Source organism: Colletes latitarsis, chromosome 7 (genome assembly GCF_051014445.1).
Source record: "Colletes latitarsis isolate SP2378_abdomen chromosome 7, iyColLati1, whole genome shotgun sequence".
NCBI lineage: Eukaryota > Metazoa > Arthropoda > Insecta > Hymenoptera > Colletidae > Colletes > Colletes latitarsis.
Window position 1 is genome coordinate 1,696,729 of NC_135140.1, and position 13,002 is coordinate 1,709,730.

The window sequence follows — 13,002 nt, forward strand, 5'->3', positions numbered from 1 at the left end:
CCTGGCGGGAAGAGGGTCCCCTCAGGACCCCCCTCCCAGCCTAGGTCATCCGCCACGCCGAGGCGGCCGCCCGCGACGCCTCGCGACCGGGCGACGACCTCGGGCCACCGCACGAGCGCGAGCTTTAGCGCGCCGCTGAAGCTCGCGCTCCCTCCCCGCGGCCTCCTTCTGCAACATTACGTTCTCGCAGAAGGAGGCCACGGCCCTCCACTTCTCCTCGCCGCCGAGCATGGCGCGCACCACGCCCGGCAGCGAGACATCCCGCCCGACGACGCCGACCAGGACACGGCGCTCCCCCTCCCACGCGGGGCATACCTCCAGGGTATGATCCGCCGTGTCCTGCTCAGCGTCGCAGTGGCAGCAACGCGCCGTCGGCTCCTTCCCTATCCGGCACAGGTATCTTCCGAAGCTGCCATGCCCGGAAAATACCTGTGACATCCGGTAGGTGAGGCTGCCATGGCCTCTGTCCAGCCACTCCTTCAGGAGTGGCCGAACCACCCCGACAGTCCGGTGCCCCGCGGTTGGCAGAGCCAGCCGCTCTTGCCACGCGAGCAACACGGACTGCCGGGCCTGGCGCTTCAAATCGCCCCAAGCAGGTTCCTGCCCGCCCGGGACCGCCCCCACCCCCGCGCGACGGTCGACGCGTTGCCGGTACATCACCGCGTGCGACCGCGCGAGCAGGTCCATGGGCGGCATCCCCGCTAGAACCGTCGCCGCCTCATGTGACATGGTCCGATACCCGCGGACGACCCTGAGCGCCATGCGCCTCTGCACCCGACGCAGCATAGTCATGCTGCGCCGGGAGGCAGCCAGGTCGTCCGCCCAGACGGGGGCCCCGTATAGGGCCACCGACTGGACCATTGCCACATAGAGGCGACGAACTCGGCCCGCCGGGCCCCCCAGGTTGGGCAGGATCCGGCCCAGAGCCGCAACCATCCTTTCCAACCGGGGGACCAGGCAGCGGAAATGCTCCTCGAAACGCCAGTGGCTATCGAGGATCAGCCCCAGATACCTGATCTGGGGCTTCACCTCGATGTCAGCCCCACCCACCCGGATCAGAGGGGGTGGCGGATCCTGCCGTGGTGAATGAAACGCAATCACCTCGGTCTTATGGACCGCCACCGTCATCCCCATCCCCCTGATCCGGTCGACGACGCGTTGCGACCCCTCCTCCGCGCGACGCATGGCCCTCCCCCAGTGCGCCCCGACGGCCAGCACCAGTGTGTCATCCGCATAACACACCGTGCTGACGCCGTCGGGGAGGCCGGCCCGCAACACCGAGTCGTACGCGATGTTCCACAGGAGTGGCCCGAGGACCGACCCCTGCGGAACACCGCAGTACACCTCCCTCCGCATATCACCATCCCGGCCCGGATACTCGATCCACCTGCCGCGGAGATAATCCCCGACGACCGCCCTGAGACAAGGGGGGACCCGATGATATTCGAGTCCCCTCCTTATCTCTTCCCAGGGGAGGGTGTTAAAGGCATTGGCAATATCCAAGGATATTGCCAATGCCACCCCTCCCCGGGAGACGGCCGCCCCCGAGAGGGCCCTCACACGACCTATCGCGTCGATAGTCGATCGGCCCCCCCGGAAACCGAACTGGCAGTCGGCCAGACCGGGATTACCCCGCGACAGGTGCTCGACGAGGCGGGCAGCAATCACACGCTCGAAGAGCTTGCCCACCTCGTCGAGGAGACAAATGGGCCGGTATGCGGAGGGAGACTCCGCGGGCCGACCCTCCTTCCGGAGGAGGACCATCCTCGCCACCTTCCAACTGGGGGGGAATCGCCCGTCCCTCAGGCAGCGGTCGAACAACCGCCTGAGGTCGGCCCCAAGGACGCCCTGGGTCAAGACCCAAACCCGGCCGGGCACACCATCCGGACCCGGGGCCGTGTTACGAACCCCGAGCCGTCTGATGGCCGCTGCCAGCTCCTCCTGCGTGACCCCCAGCTCGGCCGTCCACTCCACTGGGACAGCCGCCGCCGCCGGAGGACGCGGTCCCCTCTCCCCAATTGGGAAGAGTGTATTGACCACGTCCTCCAGCAGCTGGGGGTCAAGACCCTCGGTGACGGGGGGCGCCCACGGGCGGAGCTTATTCAGCACCACCTTATATGGGCGCTCCCATGGATCGTCATCAAGGGTCTGGAGTAGCTCCTTCCATGCCCGGGTCTTGGCCCGTTTGATGGCGACCTGCAAAGCAACCCGCGCCACGCGGTATGCTCCATACAGGTCATCAGCTGCCCTCGCTCGCGCCACGCCGTCGCCTGTACGTTGACGACGGCGCGCGCGGGTGTACTGGCGTCGGGCGCGGACAGTCGCGACTCGCAACTCCGCGATCGCGTCCGACCACCAGTACACCGCCCGGCGAGGAGAAGCCCGCCCGACCCGAGGCATCGCCGCGTCGCAAATACCCGCGACCAATGCTCCGAGCCGGGCGACCTCCTCCTCTATGCTCGGCAACTCGGCCGCTCCCTGCGGCCAAGTTGCAGCGAGGGCAGCTGCCATCAGGGCGTCCTTGTCCAGGCGCCGAAGCGCCCAGCGGCGTGGTGGGGTGCCACGCAGGCGGCCGTGTCGGGATGCACTCGCGGCGGCAGAGACCTCCATCCGGATGTACCGGTGATCGGAGAGTGTCTCTGCCCCCGCGACCACGTGCCAACCCGACACCATGCGCACGGCGTTGGGGGTCGCGAATCCAACATCCACGATGGACCCCCCATATCGCCGCACGCATGTGTGCTCCGACCCCCGGTTCAATACCCGGAGGTCGAGCCCCGCCGCCCAATCGCCCAGGATCCCGCCGCGAACGGAGGTCCTGGGGGATCCCCAAGCCACCGACTTGGCATTAAAATCCCCCAGGACCAGCACCGGCCGGGCCGCGTAGCGCTGCACGCATGCCGCGACCTCGGCCAAGTACAGCTCGAACGCAGCGTGACCGCTACGGGGCGAAATGTAGCACCCCACCACAGCGACTCCCCCCCAGTCCACGGCGACGAATCTCCGACCGCGCTCCAACAAGGAGAACGGTGGGGACCCGTCGCCCCCTCCCCATACCGTCGCCACCAAGCCGTCCGCGTCGCCCACCCAATGAGGGTGATCAGGGACGCGGTACGGCTCGGCGGCGACCGCCAGGCCAACCCCCCACTCCGCGAGGACTTGGGACATCAAGTCCTGTGCCGCGCGGCAGTGGTTGAGGTTGGCCTGGAGGAGGAGGCGGGGCGGCATTAATTAATGGCCGCGCCAGCCTCCTCCCGGCCGTCCGTCCCCGTAGCATAGTCCACCTCCATGGAGGACGATGCCACCGCCCTCGGCACCGGAGCCGGTGCAGCCCGCCTCTTCCTCTCCTTCCGGGAGGGGGGGAGCACTTCTTGCTCCCCACCCTGTGATCGGCTGGTCTCCCCATGTCCGCACACAGCGGGCAGTGGGGGGCCGCCGAGCACTGGCTCGCACGGTGCTCTTTGGCACCGCAGCGGTAACACTGACCGCTGCGGTCCACCGGCGAGGTGCACCACTGCCTCACGTGCCCCAATTCGAGGCAGCGGTGAGGGGACCCAACCCTTCCAAATGATGCCCGAAGCGCCAGTAGCTGTCGAGGGTGAGACCCAGATACTTCATCGGGCGCCCCACCTCGACTTGGGCTCCGCCCACCCGTAGAGACGCCTGGCGCGGCACCCCGCGACCACTGACGTTACACAGCCAGATGGCCTCGGTCTTCTGGGGTGCCACGCGCAACCCCAGACGCTCTACTTCGGCAACGACTCGTGCCGTCCCTTCCTCCGCGAGGGCCACTGCCCTCCTCCACGTATCCCCGCCGGCTATCACCAGGGTGTCGTCGGCGTAACATACCAAGGACACACCGACGGGGAGATCAGCCCGCAGCACCGCGTCATACGCCAAGTTCCACAGGAGCGGCCCGAGGACCGACCCCTGTGGAACCCCGCGGTGCACCGCTCTCTGCTCCATCCCGTTCCGACCCGGATATTGGACTACCCTGCCCCGGAGATAATCCCCGATCAGTCGGCATAGATAGGCGGGCACCCGGTGGTACTGAAGTGCCCGACCTATCGCCCCCCAGGAAACGGTGTTAAAGGCGTTGGCTATGTCCAACGAGACTGCCAACGCCACACCCCCCCCCCCCCCCCCCCCCGGGAGATTGCCGATTCCGCCAGGGTCCGCACTGTCGCTATGGCGTCGACCGTGGAACGACCCCGGCGAAAGCCGAACTGTCGGTCGGCCAGATCGGGGCCGACGCGGGACAGGTGCCCCTCGAGACGAGATACAATGACCCGCTCGAGGAGCTTTCCAGCCTCGTCCAATAGGCAAATAGGTCGGAACGCGGATGGAGAATCCGCGCGCTTCCCTGGTTTGTGGAGGAGGACCAACCTCGCCACCTTCCATATGGGGGGGAACTGACCGGTCCGCAGGCACGCGTCAAAGACGCTTATCAGCCCGGCCCCCAGAACGCCCACCGCTACTGCCCAGGCCCTGCCAGGTATGCCGTCCGGTCCAGGCGCCGTCTTCTTGGCAGCCATTCTCCGGACGGCCCGCATAACGCAGACCTAACCCAGACCTAACCGGTGTTGCCGACTAAAATACTGACCGGATCCAGGTTTAACTGACTGTTACTGTTTGGTACCACAATACAACGTGATTCAAACCCGAAAAAACCCAGGATCTGGCCAACAAGTATGCGAAGGAGGCAAAATCATGAGCATAATGCTGGCATAACGCAGACCTAACCCAGACCTAACCGGTGTTACCGACTAAAATACTGACCGGATCCAGGTTTAACTGACTGTTACTGTTTGGTGCCACAATACAACGTGATTCAAACCGGAAAAAACACAGAATCTGGCCAACAAGTATGCGAAGAAGGCAAGATCATGAGCCAGATGCGGGCATAACCCGGACCTAACCGGTGCTATCCTCTAAAATATTGATCGAAACCGGGTTTAATTGTTTGTTTCAGTGTGGTACCACATTACTACGTGATTCAAACCCGAAAAAACCTAGGATCTGGTCAACAAGTATGCGAAGGAGGCAAAATCATGAGCATAATGCTGGCATAACGCAGACCTAACCCAGACCTAACCGGTGTTACCGACTAAAATACTGACCGGATCCAGGTTTAATTGACTGTTACTGTTTGGTACCACAATACAACGTGATTCAAACCCGAAAAAACCCAGGATTCTGCCATCAAGTATGCGAAGAATGCAAAATCATGAGCCAGGTGCGGGCATAACCCAGATCTAACCCAGACCTAACCGGTGTTACCAGCTAAAATACTGACCGGATCCAGGTATAATTGTTTGTTTCAGTGTGGTACCACATTACTACGTGATTCAAATCCAAAAAACCCAGGATCTGGCCAACAAGTATGCGAAGAAGGCAAAATCATGAGCCAGATGCGGGCATAACCCAGACCTAACCGTTGTTACCGACTAAAATACTGACCGAAGCCAGGTTTAATTGACTGTTACTGTGTGGTACCACATTACTACGTGATTCAAACCAGAGAAAACCCAGGATCTGGCCAACAAGCATGCGAAGAAGGCAAAATCATGATCAGATGCGGGCATAACCCAGACCTAACCAAGACCTAACCGGTGTTATCCTCTAAAATATTGATCGAAATCAGGTTTAATTGTCTCTTTCAGTGTGGTACCACAATACAACGTGATTCAAACCCGAAAAAACCCAGGATCTGGCCAACAAGTATGCGAAGAATGCAAAATCATGAGCCAGATGCGGGCATAACACGGACCTAACCGGTGTTATCCTCTAAAATATCGATCGAAACCGGGTTTAAGTGTTTGTTTCAGTGTGGTACCACATTACTACGTGATTCAAACCCGAAAAAACCTAGGATCTAGCCAACAAGTATGCGAAGGAGGCAAAATCATGAACAAAATTCGGGCATAACCCAGACCTAACCCAGACCTAACCGGTGATACCGGCTAAAATACTGACCGGATCCAGGTTTAATTGACTGTTACTGTTTGGTAACACATTACTACGTGATTCAAACCCGAAAATACCCAGGATCTGGCCAACAAGTATGCGAAGAAGGCAAAATCATGAGCCAGATGCGGGCATAACCCAGACCTAACCCAGACCTAACCGGTGTTACCGACTAAAATACTGACCGGATCCAGGTTTAACTGATTGTTACTGTTTGGTACCACAATACAACGTGATTCAAACCCGAAAAAACCCAGGATCTGGCCATCAAGTATGCGAAGAATGCAAAATCATGAGCCAGATGCGGGCATAACCCAGTCCTAACCCAGACCTAACCGGTGTTACCAGCTAAAATACTGACCGGATCCAGGTTTAATTGTCTGTTACTGTTTGGTACCACATTACTACGTGATTCAAACCCGATAATACCCAGGATCTGGCCAACAAGTATGCGAAGGAGGCAAAATCATGAGCATAATGCTGGCATAACGCAGACCTAACCCAGACCTAACCGGTGTTACCGACTAAAATACTGACCGGATCCAGGTTTAACTGACTGTTTCTGTTTGGTACCACAATACAACGTGATTCAAACACGAAAAAACCCAGGATCTGGCCATCAAGTATGCGAAGAATGCAAAATCATGAGCCAGATGCGGGCATAACCCAGACCTAACCCAGACCTAAGCGGTGTTACCAGCTAAAATACTGACCGGATCCAGGTATAATTGTTTCTTTCAGTGTGGTACCACATTACTACGTGATTCAAATCCAAAAAACCCAGGATCTGGCCAACAAGTATGCGAAGAAGGCAAAATCATGAGCCAGATGCGGGCATAACCCAGACCTAACCGTTGTTACCGACTAAAATACTGACCGAAGCCAGGTTTAATTGACTGCTACTGTGTGGTACCACATTACTACGTGATTCAAACCAGAGAAAACCCAGGATCTGGCCAACAAGCATGCGAAGAAGGCAAAATCATGATCAGATGCGGGCATAACCCAGACCTAACCAAGACCTAACCGGTGTTATCCTCTAAAATACTGACCGGATCCAGGTATAATTGTTTCTTTCAGTGTGGTACCACATTACTACGTGATTCAAATCCAAAATACCCAGAATCTGGCCAACAAGTATGCGAAGGTGGCAAAATCATGAGCCAGATGCGGGCATAACCCAGACCTAAACCAGACCTAACCGGTGTTACCAGCTAAAATACGGACCGGATCCAGGTATAATTGTTTGTTTCAGTGTGGTACCACATTACTACGTGATTCAAATCCAAAATACCCAGAATCTGGCCAACAAGTATGCGAAGAAGGCAAAATCATGAGCCAGATGCGGGCATAACCCAGACCTAACCGTTGTTACCGACTAAAATACTGACCGAAGCCAGGTTTAATTGACTGTTACTGTGTGGTACCACATTACTACGTGATTCAAACCAGAGAAAACCCAGGATCTGGCCAACAAGCATGCGAAGAAGGCAAAATCATGAGCAGATGCGGGCATAACCCAGACCTAACCAAGACCTAACCGGTGTTATCCTCTAAAATATTGATCGAAATCAGGTTTAATTGTCTCTTTCAGTGTGGTACCACAATACAACGTGATTCAAACCCGAAAAAACCCAGGATCTGGCCAACAAGTATGCGAAGAATGCAAAATCATGAGCCAGATGCGGGCATAACACGGACCTAACCGGTGTTATCCTCTAAAATATCGATGGAAACCGGGTTTAAGTGTTTGTTTCAGTGTGGTACCACATTACTACGTGATTCAAACCCGAAAAAACCTAGGATCTAGCCAACAAGTATGCGAAGGAGGCAAAATCATGAACAAAATTCGGGCATAACCCAGACCTAACCCAGACCTAACCGGTGATACCGGCTAAAATACTGACCGGATCCAGGTTTAATTGACTGTTACTGTTTGGTAACACATTACTACGTGATTCAAACCCGAAAATACCCAGGATCTGGCCAACAAGTATGCGAAGGAGGCAAAGTCATGAGCATAATGCTGGCATAACGCAGACCTAACCCAGACCTAACCGGTGTTACCGACTAAAATACTGACCGGATCCAGGATTAACTGACTGTTTCTGTTTGGTACCACAATACAACGTGAATCAAACACGAAAAAACCCAGGATCTGGCCATCAAGTATGCGAAGAATGCAAAATCATGAGCCAGGTGCGGGCATAACCCAGATCTAACCCAGACCTAACCGGTGTTACCAGCTAAAATACTGACCGGATCCAGGTATAATTGTTTGTTTCAGTGTGGTACCACATTACTACGTGATTCAAATCCAAGAAACCCAGGATCTGGCCAACAAGTATGCGAAGAAGGCAAAATGATGAGCCAGATGCGGGCATAACCCAGACCTAACCCAGACCTAACCGGTGTTACCGACTAAAATACTGACCGGATCCAGGTTTAACTGACTGTTTCTGTTTGGTACCACAATACAACGTGATTCAAACACGAAAAAACCCAGGATCTGGCCATAAAGTATGCGAAGAATGCAAAATCATGAGCCAGATGCGGGCATAACCCGGACCTAACCCAGACCTAACCGGTGTTACCAACTAAAATACTGACCGGATCCAGGTATAATTGTTTGTTTCAGTGTGGTACCACATTACTACGTGATTCAAATCCAAAAAACCCAGAATCTGGCTAACAGGTATGCGAAGAATGCAAAATCATGAGCCAGATGCGGGCATAACCCAGACCTAACCCAGACCTAACCGGTGTTACCAGCTAAAATACTGACCGGATCCAGGTATAATTGTTTGTTTCAGTGTGGTACCACATTACTACGTGATTCAAATCCAAAAAACCCAGGATCTGGCCAACAAGTATGCGAAGAAGGCAAAATGATGAGCCAGATGCGGGCATAACCCAGACCTAACCCAGACCTAACCGGTGTTACCGACTAAAATACTGACCGGATCCAGGTTTAATTGACTGTTACTGTTTGGTAACACATTACTACGTGATTCAAACCCGAAAATACCCAGGATCTGGCCAACAAGTATGCGAAGGAGGCAAAGTCATGAGCATAATGCTGGCATAACGCAGACCTAACCCAGACCTAACCGGTGTTACCGACTAAAATACTGACCGGATCCAGGTTTAACTGACTGTTTCTGTTTGGTACCACAATACAACGTGATTCAAACACGAAAAAACCCAGGATCTGGCCATAAAGTATGCGAAGAATGCAAAATCATGAGCCAGATGCGGGCATAACCCAGACCTAACCCAGACCTAAGCGGTGTTACCAGCTAAAATACTGACCGGATCCAGGTATAATTGTTTCTTTCAGTGTGGTACCACATTACTACGTGATTCAAATCCAAAATACCCAGAATCTGGCCAACAAGTATGCGAAGGTGGCAAAATCATGAGCCAGATGCGGGCACAACCCAGACCTAAACCAGACCTAACCGGTGTTACCAGCACAAATACGGACCGGATCCAGGTATAATTGTTTGTTTCAGTGTGGTACCACATTACTACGTGATTCAAATCCAAAAAACCCAGGATCTGGCCAACAAGTATGCGAAGGAGGCAAAATCATGAGCATAATGCTGGCATAACGCAGACCTAACCCAGACCTAACCGGTGTTACCGACTAAAATACTGACCGGATCCAGGTTTAATTGACTGTTACTGTTTGGTACCACAATACAACGTGATTCAAACCCGAAAAAACCCAGGATTCTGCCATCAAGTATGCGAAGAATGCAAAATCATGAGCCAGGTGCGGGCATAACCCAGATCTAACCCAGACCTAACCGGTGTTACCAGCTAAAATACTGACCGGATCCAGGTATAATTGTTTGTTTCAGTGTGGTACCACATTACTACGTGATTCAAATCCAAGAAACCCAGGATCTGGCCAACAAGTATGCGAAGAAGGCAAAATCATGAGCCAGATGCGGGCATAACCCAGACCTAACCGTTGTTACCGACTAAAATACTGACGGAAGCCAGGTTTAATTGACTGTTACTGTGTGGTACCACATTACTACGTGATTCAAACCAGAGAAAACCCAGGATCTGGCCAACAAGCATGCGAAGAAGGCAAAATCATGATCAGATGCGGGCATAACCCAGACCTAACCAAGACCTAACCGGTGTTATCCTCTAAAATATTGATCGAAATCAGGTTTAATTGTCTCTTTCAGTGTGGTACCACAATACAACGTGATTCAAACCCGAAAAAACCCAGGATCTGGCCAACAAGTATGCGAAGAATGCAAAATCATGAGCCAGATGCGGGCATAACACGGACCTAACCGGTGTTATCCTCTATAATATCGATCGAAACCGGGTTTAAGTGTTTGTTTCAGTGTGGTACCACATTACTACGTGATTCAAACCCGAAAAAACCTAGGATCTAGCCAACAAGTATGCGAAGGAGGCAAAATCATGAACAAAATTCGGGCATAACCCAGACCTAACCCAGACCTAACCGGTGATACCGGCTAAAATACTGACCGGATCCAGGTTTAATTGACTGTTACTGTTTGGTAACACATTACTACGTGATTCAAACCCGAAAATACCCAGGATCTGGCCAACAAGTATGCGAAGAAGGCAAAATCATGAGCCAGATGCGGGCATAACCCAGACCTAACCCAGACCTAACCGGTGTTACCAGCTAAAATACTGACCGGATCCAGGTATAATTGTTTGTTTCAGTGTGGTACCACATTACTACGTGATTCAAATCCAAAAAACCCAGGATCTGGCCAACAAGTATGCGAAGAAGGCAAAATCATGAGCCAGATGCGGGCATAACCCAGACCTAACCGTTGTTACCGACTAAAATACTGACCGAAGCCAGGTTTAATTGACTGTTACTGTGTGGTACCACATTACTACGTGATTCAAACCAGAGAAAACCCAGGATCTGGCCAACAAGCATGCGAAGAAGGCAAAGTCATGATCAGATGCGGGCATAACCCAGACCTAACCAAGACCTAACCGGTGTTATCCTCTAAAATATTGATCGAAATCAGGTTTAATTGTCTCTTTCAGTGTGGTACCACAATACAACGTGATTCAAACCCGAAAAAACCCAGGATCTGGCCAACAAGTATGCGAAGAATGCAAAATCATGAGCCAGATGCGGGCATAACACGGACCTAACGGGTGTTATCCTCTATAATATCGATCGAAACCGGGTTTAAGTGTTTGTTTCAGTGTGGTACCACATTACTACGTGATTCAAACCCGAAAAAACCTAGGATCTAGCCAACAAGTATGCGAAGGAGGCAAAATCATGAACAAAATTCGGGCATAACCCAGACCTAACCCAGACCTAACCGGTGATACCGGCTAAAATACTGACCGGATCCAGGTTTAATTGTCTGTTACTGTTTGGTACCACATTACTACGTGATTCAAACCCGATAATACCCAGGATCTGGCCAACAAGTATGCGAAGGAGGCAAAATCATGAGCATAATGCTGGCATAACGCAGACCTAACCCAGACCTAACCGGTGTTACCGACTAAAATACTGACCGGATCCAGGTTTAACTGATTGTTACTGTTTGGTACCACAATACAACGTGATTCAAACCCGAAAAAACCCAGGATCTGGCCATCAAGTATGCGAAGAATGCAAAATCATGAGCCAGATGCGGGCATAACCCAGTCCTAACCCAGACCTAACCGGTGTTACCAGCTAAAATACTGACCGGATCCAGGTTTAATTGTCTGTTACTGTTTGGTACCACATTACTACGTGATTCAAACCCGATAATACCCAGGATCTGGCCAACAAGTATGCGAAGGAGGCAAAATCATGAGCATAATGCTGGCATAACGCAGACCTAACCCAGACCTAACCGGTGTTACCGACTAAAATACTGCCCGGATCCAGGTTTAACTGACTGTTTCTGTTTGGTACCACAATACAACGTGATTCAAACACGAAAAAACCCAGGATCTGGCCATCAAGTATGCGAAGAAGGCAAAATCATGAGCCAGATGCGGGCATAACCCAGACCTAACCCAGACCTAACCGGTGTTACCGACTAAAATACTGACCGGATACAGGTATAATTGTTTGTTTCAGTGTGGTACCACATTACTACGTGATTCAAATCCAAAAAACCCAGGATCTGGCCAACAAGTATGCGAAGAAGGCAAAATCATGAGCCAGATGCGGGCATAACCCAGACCTAACCCAGACCTAACCGGTGTTACCGACTAAAATACTGACCGGATCCAGGTTTAACTGATTGTTACTGTTTGGTACCACAATACAACGTGATTCAAACCCGAAAAAACCCAGGATCTGGCCATCAAGTATGTGAAGAATGAAAAATCATGAGCCAGATGCGGGCATAACCCAGACCTAACCCAGACCTAACCGGTGTTACCAGCTAAAATACTGACCGGATCCAGGTTTAATTGTCTGTTACTGTTTGGTACCACATTACTACGTGATTCAAACCCGAAAATACCCAGGATCTGGCCAACAAGTATGCGAAGGAGGCAAAATCATGAGCATAATGCTGGCATAACGCAGACCTAACCCAGACCTAACCGGTGTTACCAGCTAAAATACTGACCGGATCCAGGTTTATCTGACTGTTACTGTTTGGTACCACAATACAACGTGATTCAAACCCGAAAAAACCCAGGATCTGGCCATCAAGTATGCGAAGAATGCAAAATCATGAGCCAGATGCGGGCATAACCCAGACCTAAACAAGACCTAACCGGTGTTACCAGCTAAAATACTGACCGGATCCAGGTTTAATTGTCTGTTACTGTTTGGTACCACATTACTACGTGATTCAAACCCGATAATACCCAGGATCTGGCCAACAAGTATGCGAAGGAGGCAAAATCATGAGCATAATGCTGGCATAACGCAGACCTAACCCAGACCTAACCGGTGTTACCGACTAAAATACTGACCGAAGCCAGGTTTAATTGACTGTTACTGTGTGGTACCACATTACTACGTGATTCAAACCAGAGAAAACCCAGGAACTG